The sequence below is a fragment of the Eretmochelys imbricata genome, chromosome 4, assembly GCF_965152235.1.
Source record: "Eretmochelys imbricata isolate rEreImb1 chromosome 4, rEreImb1.hap1, whole genome shotgun sequence".
Lineage (NCBI taxonomy): Eukaryota > Metazoa > Chordata > Testudines > Cheloniidae > Eretmochelys > Eretmochelys imbricata.
In genome coordinates, this window is record NC_135575.1 from 70643260 (window position 1) to 70661273 (window position 18014).

An 18014-nucleotide genomic window follows, 5' to 3' on the forward strand; every position below is an offset into this window, starting at 1 on the left:
AAGCTGTGCTGGATGATGTCCAAGTGGCCTGAATGCCCTGCTGTTCGTGCCTAATTGTTTTCTATGGGTTGCGGCGGGGAGTTAATCAAGGGTATTTCAGGAAAGCAGAGCAAGTTGCTAGGGCAGTGGCTCAGCCAGCTTTACACTAGACACATTGGGGATCAGTTGGTAAAGCCAGCTGGATTAAGAATCGCTAATACAGTGATCATCTCCCACAGGTGTAGTGGAGAAAGAAGGGGCATTGGGAAAAAGGAATCAAACAGTCTGTTTGAACTAAGTTAATTAAAATTGAGTCTCATAAATGTCATTAACACTTTCAAATGTTTCTAGCTGAGATTACTGGGGATTTGAGGTCACCCAAATTCCTCTCAGCCCAAATACAAGGTAGTAAGAAGGGACTGAAAGAACTGAAAGTGGTTGTACAGATTTCTTTATAGTTCTCCTGGCTGTTTTTTGCCATGGTGGTGTGCACTATGTTAGCTGAGTACAGTACCTGGTGCCATAACAAATAGCAGATGGGTAGAATTAAAAAGGGAATTGTTGTTGTTGATTTATTATCTGAAATGGTTTAAACTGTATTCCAAAATTCTCTGGGCCCCATTTCAGTTGAACAGTTTTGTAGTAATATTTTCAACATTGCATATTGTAATTGGGGAAATATTAAAGTTGTTGGAGGCTCCTATGTCTGGAGATTATGAAATTTAGATAATCTGCTTGGTATTTATTTAAAAATTAGTATCACTGGCCAAATTCCAATTCCTTTCAACTCAGTTGCATTGTAGTAATGGAGGGCAGAATTCCCCCCTCCCACCCAATTTGTAGGCATCACTTATTTGCAACACAGAAAGAGAAATCTAGCCCCATTTTTCCCCAGCACCAGATACTGAATGTTCACACAATGAAGGGAACTTCCTCTCCTTGGAATATACTGAAACCAGGTTGGCTTTGCTAGGTCTGTGCAAACCCACTGAAGTCAAAAGGTACTTGGGTATAACTGAAAATGGAATGTGGCCCCCTGATAATTAGATTTCAAAAGTAAGCATTGGCTGAAGTGTCAAATCTGAATTTCGCCGGGGTGGTAGCCATCTGTTCTGAAGGTACAATACACGGAAGCCTAACATCAGAGACTGCCAACTAGTTTCCATGTTACTTTAATACAGCTTTAGCAGTATTAATGTAAAGAAGGATTTTTATTATTTGAAGATTTACAGCCAAATGGTGACCCACAAGCATGGTGGAAATGGGGCATAAGACATCCACTACACCAGCTCCCCACATTGCAGATAGCAATGCAGGAGAGTCTCAGCAGAGCTCATATTTCCCTCCTTTTTTCACAGATGGGTAGAGTGGGCGGCATCCTGACTCCCTTCAGGCTCCATGTCCAGAGTTGGAGCTGTGAGAGCGCCTCAGGCACTATCTGCTGCATTGGGTATGTACCCTGTGCCATTCATACTCTCCCTGCAACAGCCAGGAGACACGGACGAACACTGTGATTTGAGCTGTGCAAATAACTTATTTTTCAGTTTGATGGCCAAACTGATTTTTTTAAATTAGTTTTGGATTGACCTGAAACAAAGATTTTGATTTTTTCCAGAAAAAGTTGAAAAAGAATATGTTTGAACCAGAACAAAATATTATGTTTCATTTGGGAGAGTTTAACACTTTTTTTTTTTTGGTACAAAACTGCAGTGAAATTACAATAAAAAAGTTATTTGAGATTGAAGCATTTCATTGCAAACATGATTTTTTTCAGATTTTTTTTCATTTTTCTCTAAACACTTCAGTGAAGCCTACCCAAATCTGTATTTTTTTTTCCCTGAAAAAAAGATTTTGCATGAAAAATTTCACCCAGCTCTAATTGTGATGTTCCACATCACAATCGCCTCCTTCAGCTACTCCAGGGACAGTGTAGCAACACCATGCCCCTTGCTTGGGACAAAGCCATAGTTTAACTCTTCAATATCACAAAAGGCCTTAAGGAAGGCACTCCAAGTCAAGGTATGAATACTGCTTTAAAAATAATAAAGGCCTTTAAAAGCTGTGTTCTTTGATGGTGTGAATGCCACTTCAAATGCAGCAACTTAGTTGCAGGAAGGAAAAAAAGATAAGGAAAAATTCCAAAATGATTTGCAATCCAAAGGGAAAACACTGCATAATTCGACAGTGATTGGCTAAGGTGCATTTTTACTACTGCGCTCTACTGGTTACAATTTGAGTTGTGTATCATATTACTTACAACATCAAGATTCTCGTTTAGTTATGGTAGCAGAGCGTGTGCTATTGGAGCAGAAGGTTAAGATTTATATTCCTGCTGTTGCTATGAAATTCCAAATGGATGCGTGGTAACCATGAAATCCTAGGTGTCCACAGCTTGTCGTGTGTGGTCTGTGTAAACCCGACATACATTTCTCACCCAATCTTGCAAAGGACCTTAAACCAGCTTTTAAATTGTACTCACAATTTTTCATGTCCAAGTTTTTGCATGTGGAAATTTTTGTCCCATGTTTTGTGCTTTACATGTGTAAAGGAACAAGAGAACAAGATGTGTAAAATTGTAAGCCAAAATTCGAAAGCTGCTTTTGAAAAGTTCTCTCTCTATTTCTCATCCTGTTTCTGCATCGCAGCCACCTTTTCTCTTCAGTGTTAAATAAACGAGTTTTCTTTTTTATGTTGGAGAATGGGATTATTATAAATGAGCAGGGTTTCTCTGTCTGCGTGTAAAAGCAGGATAGGGTATGGCGGGGAGCCCAAAGGTTGAATGAATGCATACTGTTATGTGTACACACTTTTACATTACTTTGACAAACTACCTTCATTTACGCTGAATAGAAATTTCTCTTCCTTTTTCAGACACAAACAACTGCTTATTCCAAGGCTTACTCAGATTCATGACCATACTCAGATCAGAACTTTAGACTGATTTATAAATGAGAACTAAAAGCAAATAACAGCTCTTAAATAAATAAATATAATACAATGCAATAAATAGAGAAGTTGTCCCTTGCTTATATCCAAAGTATACAAGACACTTTCCTCATATATATGACTGTGAATGGCTCTACCGATAATTAAGTACCTCTTAAAACCAAGGGCCTGATTTTTCCATTGGTGCAAAGCTATCTGAAAGTATAGTATTCCCCCCCGCCCCCACAGTCATAGAATCATAGAATCATAGAATCTCAGGGTTGGAAGGGACCTCAGGAGGTCATCTAGTCCAACCCCCTGCTCAAAGCAGGACCAATTCCCAACTAAATCATCCCAGCCAGGGCTTTGTCAAGCCTGTCCTTAAAAATATCTAAGGAAGGAGATTAGGGCTAGTTTGACTAAGGTATTTGTCTAATCAAAGATTAAATGAATTCAGGGTTTATTTTTTCAGCTTTGAGTTTGGGTTTGGTCTCTGTTCTTAATACTAGGCTGCAATGAAAACTCAAGCACACTTGTAAAATAGGGACTTGCACTAACTACTTACCTTAGATGTTGGCTGGATCATTTTAAATACATGCATCATGCCTGTGAATCTAGGATCTTTTCAAATCATCCCCTACCTGCACAGTTGCAGTAGATCTGCAGTAACCTGTAGTAAATGAGCTGGTTGGTGTACATACTACTGGTTAGAATCAGAACTGCTTGACTAGGTTTCATAAACCTCAGACATCTAACGGAGCTTTGCCTTTAGCTTAAGTGGTAAGCTTCTGCAGCAAAAGCGTCTGAGGTTTTAGCCCAGCAACCACGGCAAAGTTTCAAATGGCCAGCGCATGGAGCACTGGGACCACAGCAACACTCTCGGGGGATATGCATTTGTTACAAGAGGAAAGGTAAATATTTTGGAATTTCCAAAAACTCCAAGCTGTAAATCGTTGAAATACACAGTCACATCAAATCCTTCCTGCAAAGTATTGTGAGTAAAAAAAATTCAAAAATGCTTACATGAGTCAGGAGCCTAAATCCTCTCTACTTGCAGTGAGGCTTAGCCTCCCAGGCCACTTATGCATTTTTTCAAAATGTTACGCTATGCAATCAATTCTCTGACACCCCACATTCTGTACAAGGGCAGGTCAGAGTAGCAGGCAGAGTATGATGTGTTGTCTAAGCCAAGATCCTGTATGTCTGAGAATCAGAGGGATCAGAGGAATTGTCTATGCAGAAAAGCCTTTATAAAGTTTGATTAGAAATCAGATGGGTACACATGCAGAGTAAAGTACATTTTTAAATGACACAACTTGCATTAATTCAGAGATGCAACTCCTCATTGTAAGCTAATGTCCTGAAAAATAGCCATTAAAAAAAAAACCCAAAAAAGACAGTGAGCATGTAAGAACCAGACATCTGAAGGTATTAGATATATACTGTCTTTACTATTGTTTAACTCAAAAGGGCCAAAATAGTCTTTTTGAAATTTGGCACAACAATTTAGACCCTCAGCCCATAATTTTAATGCCAAGTTCCATCCTGGTACACTACTCATACAATGTATTATGTTCCCAAGAAATGTGTTTCATAATGGAAGCAATGATAGCACATCCCTAATTGCAGAGGTGCACTGCATGCAGTTCTTGTATTCAGAGTACCTCCAGCTTGCCTTTGTCAACACAGATATATCCTCCTTTAGCGTGCAATAGCCTTGAGCAGTTTGCCCAATATCATGTAAGAGAGTTGTCCTGGCAAAATGGGCTTATTCTGGAGTAATGTTTGGTCCTCAGGAAAATAAAATCATGTTGGCATACAGTGGGGCTTGACACTACATCACACCCTGAAGCAGGAAGGCACCTTTATCAGCTAAGAGTCCACAAATAGTGGAACTGTTGATACAGACTGTCATGAAACACTGTTAATTGCTGTATAACACTCAAGTGGTGAAAGTGTTACAGCCTTAAAAAGAGGTGATTGGGCACAAAGTCCCACAATGCCCCCACATTCCTGGACAGTACTGGAAGTGAAGCAACCCCCATCCAAAACTGAGGGAAGGTGAGGGTTTCATTACATTTTTGCTGTGAGGTGGGACAGATATGCACAGGGCCTTTAAGGAGAAAATGAGACCCTTGAATTTGACGCAGAAAGTGAAAGGGAAATTATTGGAAAGAGTTATACGATCACAGTGATGAGAAAAGAAAAGGAGTACTTGTGGCACCTTAGAGACTAACCAATTTATTTGAGCATGAGCTTTCGTGAGCTACAGCTCACTTCATCGGATGCATACCGTGGATACTGCAGCAGACTTTATATATACACAGAGAATATGAAACAATACCTCCTCCCACCCCACTGTCCTGCTGGTAATAGCTTATCTAAAGTGATCATCAGGTTAGGCCATTTCCAGCACAAATCCAGGTTTTCTCACCCTCCACCCCCCCACACAAATTCACTCTCCTGCTGGTGATAGCCCATCCAAAGTGACAACTCTTTACACAATGTGCATTTTGTCAGTTTGGATGAGCTATTACCAGCAGGAGAGTGAGTTTGTGTGTGTATGGGGGTGGGTTTTTGGAGGAGGGTGAGGGAGTGAGAGAACCTGGATTTGTGCAGGAAATGGCCCAAATTGATTATCATGCACATTGTGTAAAGAGTTGTCACTTTGGATGGGCTATCACCAGCAGGAGAGTGAATTTGTGTGGGGGGGTGGAGGGTGAGAAAACCTGGATTTGTGCTGGAAATGGCCTAACCTGATGATCACTTTAGATAAGCTATTACCAGCAGGACAGTGGGGTGGGAGGAGGTATTGTTTCATATTCTCTGTGTATATATAAAGTCTGCTGCAGTTTCCATGGTATGCATCTGATGAAGTGAGCTGTAGCTCACGAAAGCTCATGCTCAAATAAATTGGTTAGTCTCTAAGGTGCCACAAGTACTCCTTTTCTTTTTGCGAATACAGACTAACACGGCTGTTACTCTGAAACCAGTGATGAGAAAGGAAGATGGAATTTAGCTATGTAAGTCTGTGTGTCTTTGTACACTAGAGAGGTTAAAATGAGATGTAAGGAAGCCAGAAAGATTAAGGAAGTTGTAGTTGTGGCAGGAGATGTCCAAGACGTGGGTAAAGGGTTGGCGGCAGGTATGGAGATGAAGGCATCAACCTGACAGATGTAGCAGAAGAATACAACAGCATATGACAAAAGCCTGGAAGTGGGAGGAAGAAAGTATCTCGTAAAATATGAGCCCAGATTGTGAGCATGGTTGGCAAAGGGGATCGCAGTGACATCAAAGGAAACTGAAAAAAGTATCAAGGAGGGGAAGAGGTTGTGTGTTGTGTGAAGCAGTCATGTATAACTTGAACCATTAGCGCATACCACACTCGACAAGAGAAACCCACATTTTAAAAACTGTCACAATCTCAGGCACAGCAGGATTTAAAAGTGAAAGCTTTAAACAATCAATTATAAAAAGGAAAAAAGTGAAAGCTTCACACTCGTTAAACATCGAGGGGCCTGTGCAAAGGTTTCTATGTCTGCCTGCCTTGCTTCCTGCTGTGAGCAGATTTAACGAGTCACGAGCAGTGAAAGGCGGCTGCTATGGTGAAATCAGCGAGAGGATGCTGAGGATTTAATTTAGAATTCCATTAAGCAGTAAGGTTCTGGTTGAGGAGAGAGGTTATTGACCAGCTGGCAAGCATGTGTGCATGGAACCTTGCATACAATTTAGGGAAACACATATCCTGGGTTTGTTATAGCTGTCCTATGATTTACTACTTGTTGTGCTGTTAAACAGAGCCTGCTTTTAATTTTGCTTGGGGCACAGATTTTTATAACTAGGGTGACAAACTTGTCAGAATATTAAAAAATCAGACAGTCACACTATCCCTTTATTTAGCTCTTCAGTCCTATTTACATGGGAGTTTTCAAAGCTTATTCTCCTGAATATCAGCTTGTTCTTGAATTATGAAACAGAATGTAGAAACTCCTGATTTACCTTCCCATTTATTTGTAGACTTCTTTCAGTCTTCCATTAATTCATCTCCTCCCTAAATTAAACACTTCCAATCTTTCCAGTCGCTCTTTAAAATTTCAACTTTCTACCATGTTGTCATTAAAGCACTTCAAAAAAATCACAGATATTTCTGTTATAATGGAACAAGCATGTTCTTCACACTCCTTGCTTTAAAAAATGACTGAACATTTTTGTTCAAACTTTAATTTAAAAAATCTCATATTTGTGCTGGAAAGTTTCAGCCCCAAAGGTGAATTTTTAGAAATTTTCACAGCCACTCCTATTCTGGCAGCATACAGATTGCAGAAGCAGCATGAAAGAGAAATACAGCATTGACCATAAATGCTTTTACACTACATTATTCTTGGCATTAATATACCCATCAGTATTTATCAAGGTCAAAGTCTAGTTCCCTTCCTTCCCCTTCCCGCACGACCCGCAAAATACGTCCTTTTTTAATGTGTTTTAATTTATTACTTTTCAAAGGGGATTTTCTCCTCCTTTTCAGAATCATTTTACACTTTTATTTTCAGCTCAACATTTCCCCTTTGACCCAGGCATGCTTGTCAGGGGTTCCTTGGAAGCAGCCTTTCAGCTCTCTCTGCTTTGCCAGGGAACGCTCTATTGCTCACAACCAAGGCTTTTGGGCCCTCCTTACCCTTCTCTGGCCCTTCATAGCAGTGTACAGGGACTGGAGCCAGGGTGAACATCTCACCATCGGCCTCTTACTGAATGAGGGAGGCAACCTAGTGACAGAGGATGTGGAAAAAGCTAATGTGCTCAATGCTTTTTTTGCCTCTGTCTTCACTAACAAGGACAGCTCCCAGACTGCTGCGCTGGGCATCACAACATGGGGAGTAGATGGCCAGCCCTCTGTGGAGAAAGAGGTGGTTAGGGACTATTTAGAAAAAACGTGCACAAGTCCATGGGGCCGGACGAGTTGCATCCGAGAGTGCTAAAGGAATTGGTGGCTGTGATTGCAGAGCCATTGGTCATTATCTTTGAAAACTCGTGGCGAATGGGCAAAGTCCCAGATGACTGGAAAAAGGCTAATGTAGTGCCAATCTTTAAAAAAGGGAAGAAGGAGGATCATGGGAACTACAGGCCAGTCAGCCTCACCTCAGTCCCCGGAAAAATCATGGAGCAGGTCCTCAAGGAATCAATCCTGAAGCACTTACATGAAAGGAAAGTGATCAGGAACAGTCAGCATGGATTCACCAAGGGAAGGTCATGCCTGACTAATCTAATCACCTTCTATGATGAGATTACTGATTCTGTGGATGAAGGAAAAGCAGTGGATGTATTGTTTCTTGACTTTAGCAAAGCTTTTGACACGGTCTCCCACAGTATTCTTGTCAGCAAGTTAAAGAAGTATGGGCTGGATGAATGCACTATAAGGTGGGTAGAAAGTTGGCTAGATTATCGGGCTCAACGGGTAGTGATCAATGGCTCCATGTCTAGTTGGCAGCCGGTATCAAGTGGAGTGCCCCAAGGGTCGGTCCTGGGGCCGGTTTTGTTCAATATCTTCATAAATGATCTGGAGGATGGTGTGGATTGCACTCTCAGCAAATTTGCGGATGATACTAAACTGGGAGGAGTGGTAGATACGCTGGAGGGCAGGGATAGGATACAGAGGGACCTAGACAAATTGGAGGATTGGGCCAAAAGAAATCTGATGAGGTTCAATAAGGATAAGTGCAGGATCCTGCACTTAGGACGGAAGAACCCAATGCACAGCTACAGACTAGGGACCCAATGGCTTGGCAGCAGTTCTGCGGAAAAGGACCTAGGGACAACAGTGGACGAGAAGCTGGATATGAGTCAGCAGTGTGCCCTTGTTGCCAAGAAGGCCAATGGCATTTTGGGATGTATAAGTAGTGGCATAGCGAGCAGATCGAGGGACGTGATCGTTCCCCTCTATTCGACATTGGTGAGGCCTCATCTGGAGTACTGTGTCCAGTTTTGGGCCCCACACTACAAGAAGGATGTGGATAAATTGGAGAGAGTCCAGCGAAGGGCAACAAAAATGATTAGGGGTCTGGAACACATGACTTATGAGGAGAGGCTGAGGGAACTGGGATTGTTTAGTCTGCGGAAGAGAAGAATGAGGGGGGATTTGATAGCTGCTTTCAACTACCTGAGAGGTGTTTCCAGAGAGGATGGTTCTAGACTATTCTCAGTGGTAGAAGAGGACAGGACAAGGAGTAATGGTCTCAAGTTGCAGTGTGGGAGATTTAGGTTGGATATTAGGAAAAACTTTTTCACTAGGAGGGTGGTGAACACTGGAATGCGTTACCTAGGGAGGTGGTAGAATCTCCTTCCTTAGAAGTTTTTAAGGTCAGGCTTGACAAAGCCCTGGCTGGGATGATTTAATTGGGGATTGGTCGTGCTTTGAGCAGGGGGTTGGACTAGATGACCTCCTGAGGTCCCTTCCAACCCTGATATTCTATGATTCTATGATATAACATTTCTGAACATTTCAATGTAATATTTTTTGGCATTAAACAATGAGATTTACTATGTCTCCCTTCCTTTTTCACTCCTTGTATCTCTCCTCCATTTCTAGTGTTTTATTATATTTTCTTATCTTCTACTGTATATTTTGGTGTCTTTTTTTCCTCCTACTTTCTCCGGTATATTTTCCCTGTAATATTAAATGATCATTTCCTCTCTCCCCTTCTTTTCCTGTCTTTCTTTACCTGGTTTGTATTTGTTCCTCTCTTCCGTGATTTTCTCACAATCCTTATTTTCTCTTTATCTTTGTCATATCACTCCCTCACTCTTTCAGTCTGCTCCGTTCTGTCTTGCTCTTTTCCATCCACACTTTCCACATGCCTACAAAGCTTTCAATTCACCCTTTCCCCTTTCAGAGTTTGTTGGGTGGCAGCAAATAAGCAATGCTTAAACAACTGTGTTGCCCCTGCAGGGATATGTGGTTTGCCAAAGTGCTTCTCTGTACCTGGCATGTCACAAAAGATTAACCCTTAAAGCATCAGTGACAGCTAATTTATTATTATTTTCAGTATTTTTGTTCCTGAATGCTGTGTGACACTTGTCATGGCGGCAGTTGTAGTGCATGTTGCAATGCCAACAGCAACAGCCTGGGATTTGGACAACCTCTCAGACTTGGCTGGGAGAGGGAATCACCTCACAGCTAAGGGTGAACAAGGAAGGTCTGTGACACTTCTAAAAAGTTTTACACTGTCAATCTCAAATTACAAAAATACCAGATGAAAAAAGGAGGTAATGAATTAGCTAGCACCCTCACTTTGAAAGCAGATCATTTTCTTTTCTAGCTTGTACTTTTGAAATAAAATAATTAACCAAAATAAAACAAATAAAACCCTCTTCCTTATAGAGTTATGGATAAATACTTAATAGCAAACTGGGACTACAACATTTCAGCTAGTTCACAGCATTGGTTCTAGCTCTATCAGTTGTAGGGTGACTATTAAAACTCCCAATTAAAGTTAGTAGAAATTGTATGACCTTAATATCTAATACCCTCACAAAACATATGGGCGGGAAAACACTCCCTTACATCATGAGACACCTGAGAATCCTAGCTTCCTAGTGGTGTTTAGCACACACCAATCCTGGAGTTAACAAGAGTGTCTTTTCAAATGGTCAGTGACCCAGGGCCAGTGTGCTGATCTTCTGGGGAGTGAATGGAGGAGGGAAGGTTATGCCTGTGCTCTAACATTGCCAGGATTATGTATAGTGGGTGCCTAGGGAGAAGGGCATAAGTTGTGGCACTGAAAGGTTTAAATATAGTGGAGACTGAATTGGGGGGTATGGGGGTAGAGGTGGTGCTCTGCTAATGAAAAGATGACACCTGCTGGGAATGGGGAGGAGGAGAGGTGAGCGCTGCCTTTCCCTTTCTCCCTGCAGAACCCCAGTGCTAAAGAGAGACTCCCTAGGCTGCATCCCAATCCCCTGAAGTGAAGCACTGCTACCAGTGGCTGCTACAGCAACTTCCAGATCTACATGCAGTAGTGCGTGCATTCTAGACTCCAAACCACACTAGCATTGGGTGCTTGACAGGGAATTCTGCCTCCCCTTGGGTGAAACTTCTGTAAATGTTTTCCTGCTCCCCTTGCTGGGGCTGTGAAATTTCTATGCTGTTGGTGTTATTTGTATAACAGTTGTGCCTAGAGGCCCCAGCTGAGAGCAGGGTTCCACTGTGCTAGATGCTGTAGTAAGAGACAGTCCCTGTCCCAAAGAGCTTTACGTTATAGAAGCTACAGTGGCACAGCTACGGTGTTACACTACAGCGCCGTGGTGCCGACACTTGCTGTAGTGACAAGGAGTTTTTCTGTCACTGTAGTAAATCCACCCCATTGAGGTGTGGAAGGTAGGTCGATGGAAGAAGTCTTCTGTTGACTTAGCAGTGTTTATACGTGGGCTGAGGTCAGCTTAACTATGTCTCCAAGGTAGGGTGACCAGATGACAAAGTATCAGGACACATGGGCCGGGGAGGAGGGGGGAGGGGCAACCACAGGCTCACTCTGCCACCAGGGCCAGCTCTAGGTTTTTTGCCGCCCCAGCAAAAAAAAAAAAAAAAAAAGCCGGAGTGCCGCCGAAGCAAAATATCAGGACAAACAACTAAATGTCGGGACAATCCCGATTTTATCGGGACGTCTGGTCACCCTACTCCAAGCAGTGTGAATTTTTCACATCCCTGAGCAACATAACTAAGTCAATAGAGGTTTTAGATGTAGAGCAGACGTCAATCTAACTAGACAAGCCAAAAGGCATCGGAGGAAGCACTCTCTATTTTACAGGTGTGGAATTAAGGTACAGAGAGATTAAGTCACTCGCCCAGGATCATTCAGGGAGCCTATAGCAGAGCAAGGAATTCAATACAGAACTTCTGACTTTTACACCTGGGCTACACTAGAAAATTAGGTCCATTTAAGTACATCAGTCAGGGCCCTGAAAAATTCACACACCCCCTATTAGTGGTGTAGTTAAACTGACCTAAATCCCCATGTAGACAGCACAAGGTGGATGGAAGAATTCTTCCATCAACTTAGCTGCAGCCTCTTGGGGAGGTCAATTACCTATGCAGACAGTTGAACCCCTCCCATCAATGTAAGTAATGTCTATAGTGAAGCGTTACAATGGCTGTAATCACAAGACAATGCTTCCTCTTCTGCAGGCAGGGTCTGGGGGAAGGGAGAGGGTCCTGAAGACTCCACCACTGCCTGTCCTTTCTGTTGGGATAGAGATGGAGCGTACCTTTCCTTGCTCTTAAAAACTTGGAAAGCTTTGATACTTTTGTTTCTCCACCCATTGTTAAGGAGGTTTTGGTTTAGACGCCCTTTTATTACAAAGATACCCGTCAGAAAGGGCCATCTTCAATAATACCATCTGACTAGGATTAACAGTTCATTGGAAACTTTACAATTATCACTTGTGGAATTGAGAGCTATCCAGTGAGAGATCTCAGCACCTTTTGGGGAAGTTCTCTGACCCAAGAGAACTTATACAGGGGGTCGGACTAGATGATCACAACAGTCCCTTCTGGCCTTGGAATCAATGAATCTTTTCAGTATTAGCACCATTGTTAGGAAATCATGACATATTCAGGCATAATATATTTTTTTAAATAGTCACTTCATTCTTCTAATGGAAGAGGAGAGATTTAAAAATCTGGGATAATTTCCCAATGTATCACTTAGCAGTTTAATTCTGGATCAGATCTATTAATCTGCACTGCTGGTGCAGTTTGGATCTTGACAAGTTTCCTGCCCTAACTTTTGCCTCCACTGTAGAATAAATAAAAACCTGGAAGAAAATTCCAAACCCCGCCATGCAGCACTACTGCACTAGATGTCACTATTGCTCTTTCTTCCTCAAAAGAAGTGGCTGTCTCATGATGACAGCTAAATCATGCTCTACCCATGCTAGGGTGACCAGACAGCAAGTGTGAAAAATTGGGACAGGGGTTGGGGGGGTAATAGGAGCCTATAAGAAAAAGCCCCCAAAATTGGGACTGTCCCTGTAAAATCAGGACATCTGGTCACCCTAATCCATGATGAGAAACTGTTTTGTATGAAAAGACACTGCTGTGTGAGTATATCATAGAATGATGCATTTTTCCTTTAAACATTTTTGCATTTAAGCCATTGCATCTGTATTGAAAACAGAAAGGCGCGAGGATATCCTTATCTTTGTAGTCATGAATATTTTCAAAGCTAATCTAACATTAGAAGATTTGTAGTATACAGAGCTGTATAGAAATAGTGCAGTGATGGGGAATCTAGCTGATGGAAGGTAGGAGCTCTGCTTCATGTCTCTACGTGCTGTGAAAGAATAAGTATGTCAAAAGAAATAAAAATCATAGTATCAGTGAAGCTACTATTAGGCAAGTAGATGAATACCTATACCTTGGTCTGTCTTAGACTAACCACTCTAAAAGTGTGTGCAAACGAATGGAAGATACAGAATTGGAATGAAAGGTGCTTCCTTTTGTTTGAGAAATAAATTGCATTTATGAGATATGCATTAAAAATAGTTACTTTAAGGCTGAAGAGGTTTGGTGGAAATTCCAGAATCTGCTTTCTTTGTAGGAAAGTGTGTGTTCCAAATGAGCTCTCTTCTCCCTGAGGCAGGGAACTAAGATACAAGAAAACACTTGCTGCTTCATTACAAATCCTGTTTTCTCCATCCACGTGCTACCGCTGTGGCAAACTGTTCATCCTGATGACAAGTTCAAACTAATGGGCTTCCTGCCTTTGATAAAATCATCTGCTTTGATTTCCCACCTGGCTTCTCAAATAACCCATTTCCCCCCACTCCTCTCTGGGTTTCTTTGATTTTCACCCCAAATTCTCCCCAGGCATCCAGCCATCTATCTACTTATGTGGTCTCCATCACTCCAGTATATAAGCACCTCCCAGGTATTAAAAGCATAAATAACAGTAACAATCTCTCTCTGTCTTTCTTTCTTTCCAGCCTGTAAGAGAAGTGGCTTGAGTAGTTTATCAGGTGGTTTGGAATTAGTCTGTTTGTGTGTGTCTATGTGAAAGGGGAAAGAACTTATTGAGGGGGGGCAAGCTATGTCAAAGGTATTAGTTTCGTACTGAGCTCTGCAGGTGGTAAGGTCCTAGACCATCTTGTCTATTCTGTTTATATTGTGAACTTGACAGAAATCCTGTTTGTCTGAGTCTTCTGACAGGATAAACAGCATATAAATACTGGATAGATAGATTTGTAGCACCTCTAGTATGTTAATGCAGAAAGGGGAGCTTGGAATGAGAAGAGGTAGTCCCAAAATGTTTCCTGAATTCTGCCATGAGTTGAGGTTCCTGACTTGAAAAGATGAGAGTCCATTTTGCATACACACTTGCCAAACCTGTATAGTATTTTACATGACCATCTCTGACATGCCTCCTGTCCTCCTTTAGTACCTTTCCAAATCTACCTAAAGCCTTTGCATCTGCTGCTTCATAGGCATATAACTTAGTTCTTCCTCCAGCTATCCCAGGGCATTAGTGGCCATGGCCAGTATTTCTCTCGAAATTCCTCTCTTTCACAGGCTGATTTGTTTTCTTCAGTTAGCTCAGTAGCCTCCACACTGGGATGTTCTGATCTCACACAGTCACATAAAGTGGATGCCTATACTGCTTAAAAGGGGATGATGTTAGATTACCCACAGAATCCCTCCATGCTCGCTCAGTTGTTACTAATGCACCTACATTACTGTACATTTGAAGCACAGAAGGCTGTTAATAGTATCTCAAGAGCAGCTGCTAAGTGGGGCCAAAGGGCAGTCCAGGCCATGCTTTTTTTTTTTTTTTTTCCCCAGATAAACAGGGAGGCTTGTCTTGGGGAACCATTTGCTTCCAGCTAAACAACAGGTACTAAAGTGTAGGTTCCTTTGCCGACATAGAGACAGTGCCAGGGTAATGTTCAGTGCCAAAAGCTCTGCTGCCGAATGGAATACTGATTTTGCAGGGTTCATGGATGTAGTCATTAGGCAAAATTGTCCTTTGATCTTTTCAAATAAAAACAGGAAATGCTGCAATGCAATGAGTATTGACCAAAATTGTAGTGGAGATCCTGTTTAACAATGTTTGGTTGTTGCTTTCATTCAGAATGATTCTTTTACAATTAAGATTTCCTGGATCTGGACTTTTAAGAGCTTTTTCCACCTCTTACTGTAATATACAAGATGGGAAGTTGCATTCCTACCGAGGATCAGGCAGCTATCTCCACACACACATCCCAAAGGTACTATTCCACTGCAGCAATTATCCTGAACAATAACTAACTGCAGTGAATTAAACTCGACTTTCTTCTCATACGCTCTGAGCTGAAGGCTTTTCAACATTACAAAATACAAATCACTGCAAGTGGACGGTTTCTTTATTACTTAGCCAGCCAAATGCACAGGCAAGAGCCAGAGAGCATGCCTTTTAGTTGGTTAGGTCATCTATTTCTTGCTCATCATATGTAGTTTTTATTTCTGTAGAAGGGGAAGAGTTTCAAAAATTATTTGAGGATTTCCTAGACAAGGTGGCACAAAAGAGCTTTCTATCCAAACTGTTTCAGCCCAGTTAAGATCCATGAACCCTCAGCCATTTCAAATACACGAAGCATCAACTGTGGTCCAAAAGAGGGCACCCTCTTCAGTTGGTAGTTGTACAAACTTGATCTAATATTGTACTTTTTATCATCGTATTTTATAGAGTATAAAATTCAACTTCTACAGGCTTAAAATTACACTGTTTTGTGAATATATTTTCACTCCACAATCTGTATGGGATAATGACTCCCAAGACTTATAACTGCCCTGCATCCAGTGCAAGAACTGTCATGGAGGTCAGTGGGAATTGTACACATGGATGTAGGGCAGTGTGTGTCCCTAAACGTGTATGTTCTTTCTTCATGCACAGAGACCAGATGGCACATGCATCGGGCAATGAATCAGTTCAGTAGTCATAGTCATATTTAAAATAGACTAGGGATTGGAAGAATAAACAGAGTATGTTGCTGATTAAGTAAATATGCCACAAGTTTTAATAAAATGATTTACAGTACATCTCTCTCTCTCACACGCACACACACACAGAGTAAAAGAAAAAGAATAAAGTCCCTAATAAATCTCTTATCATTAGAATTACTTGAACCTCATCTAAAGTGAACAGGTAGGGTGAATCACATGTAGTGTGTGCCAGATCCAATCATTTGGTGGTAATTTCCCATAATCAATATATGTAGCATACTTTTATAATTATTTAGGCTCATTTTTACCCTCCATTTAAAGTAGTTCTCAGGAAAGCCTGATATAATTTGCTGTTTTGTTACAAAATGATGACTTTGGCCAAACTACACATTTTTCACCTTCTTATTAGAACTAGTCAAAGGTCAAAACTGGAAGCTCAAATCCAAACCTCTAATCCAAATTCCAACAGAGATTGGAAGGGAGATTTCAAATCTGAATCGCCAGATGGCAGAGTACAGCAATCACTGCAATTTACTGTGAGATGTGTATAGAATGTTACATTTTCATTTAATATTAATGATAGGACCAGGTTCTAAAACTGTTTCTATACTTATAAAATAGCAATATCCCTACATACAGACAGAGAAGGGAAATTCAGGTTCACAGTTAGGGTTGTTGGGGAATTTCTTGGATAACTACAATCAATGATCTAATAATGTTGCTTTAAATTAATGAATGTGTTTACAACTTTAACTACACCTCTTAAGTAGAGGTGGATCTTTAGAACTCCAATGGGACTCAGGCACAGGCATGTGCTTAAAGTTATGCATGTGCTTAAATGCTTTCTTGAATAGGGATGGACAGAAGCTCATGCTTAATGCTAAGGATATTCTTCAGAGTTTTAGTGAAACAAAGCCATTTTTAGATGCTCACATGCCAGGGTGCTGGGCATTGTATTGTTACCTGGTGTTTCCTGGACCCAAAGCAGTGGGAACTTAACAGTTTCTCTCCATATGGTGAGAATATGGAATAAATCAATGGGAACACAGCTCCTCTGTCTGATAAATGATTGGTACAAACACAGGGCTTTTACCTAAAAACACCTCTTTTATTAGATCTCAAGCGCACACACACATATATTCTGTAGCAGTAGGTTCAGAGCACCCCAAATATTTATACTTACCCAAAGTCTGAGATGGTTTAGAGTGATCAACAGCCAGGCTTCCTGGAGGCCCTCCTTCTGTCCAGCTGCTGGGGAGTATAGGTGTCAGTTTCTTGCCCAAAGAAAAGTTTCTTCGGACTGCTTCAAAGCACACTTTCTAATTAAACTCATTATAGAATTTCTCTGAACAAAGCACATAACTCAAAATAGCCCCTAATAGGCTAACAATTTCCCTAGCAACAGCCAGTAACAGTTCATTATTCTCCTTATCAGCAGAGCGGACTCAGCAAAAAAACTTATAAACACAGATAACCAGAATCAAGGTCAGTTTTCCACATTTCCCCTCCTTCTCATGAATCTGTTCTTTCACTTTATCTATCCCAGTCAGTAAAACTGCAGCTTGCAGCTGTTTTTTCTGCCTAAGCAAGGCCAGATTTTTCTCCTGACTCTGTGGTGTCCTTGCTTCCAGTTTAAGTGGGGGGTTAAATGCAGAAGATGGCTGCGGATTATGTCAAATCCAGTTCTCTCTCAACAGTGTAAACATACCTAGGTAGATAGAGATCTCTTCTTGAATACATAGACCTTTCATAGTGTTTATATATTTCTTCACCAATTCAGAGAGATTGATTTTTGCCTAGGCAGTCCTGCTGCCTTCCGGAGGGAAAAGAATTTCCCCAAGCTACCAATATGCTGTAAAGCATTTTGAAATGGAACAAATGCAGCAACAAGTATTGCTGCCTCTTATTATTTGACTAGTCTATTTGGCACTTCCTGATTTTTGTTTGATTTTTTTTATCTGAACAATAACCCTTGGTCTTTTTATTCCAGCAATATAAAAACGCTTAAAGTAGGACAGAATAACAATAACTGACAGAGAAGAATTCTTACCACTAGCTTTTACTTGGGTTTGGTTGGTGAACCAAAAGAGCCTACAAAGCCTGGGAGAATGGAAACCGTTAAGAGAGTCTGTGGCTAATT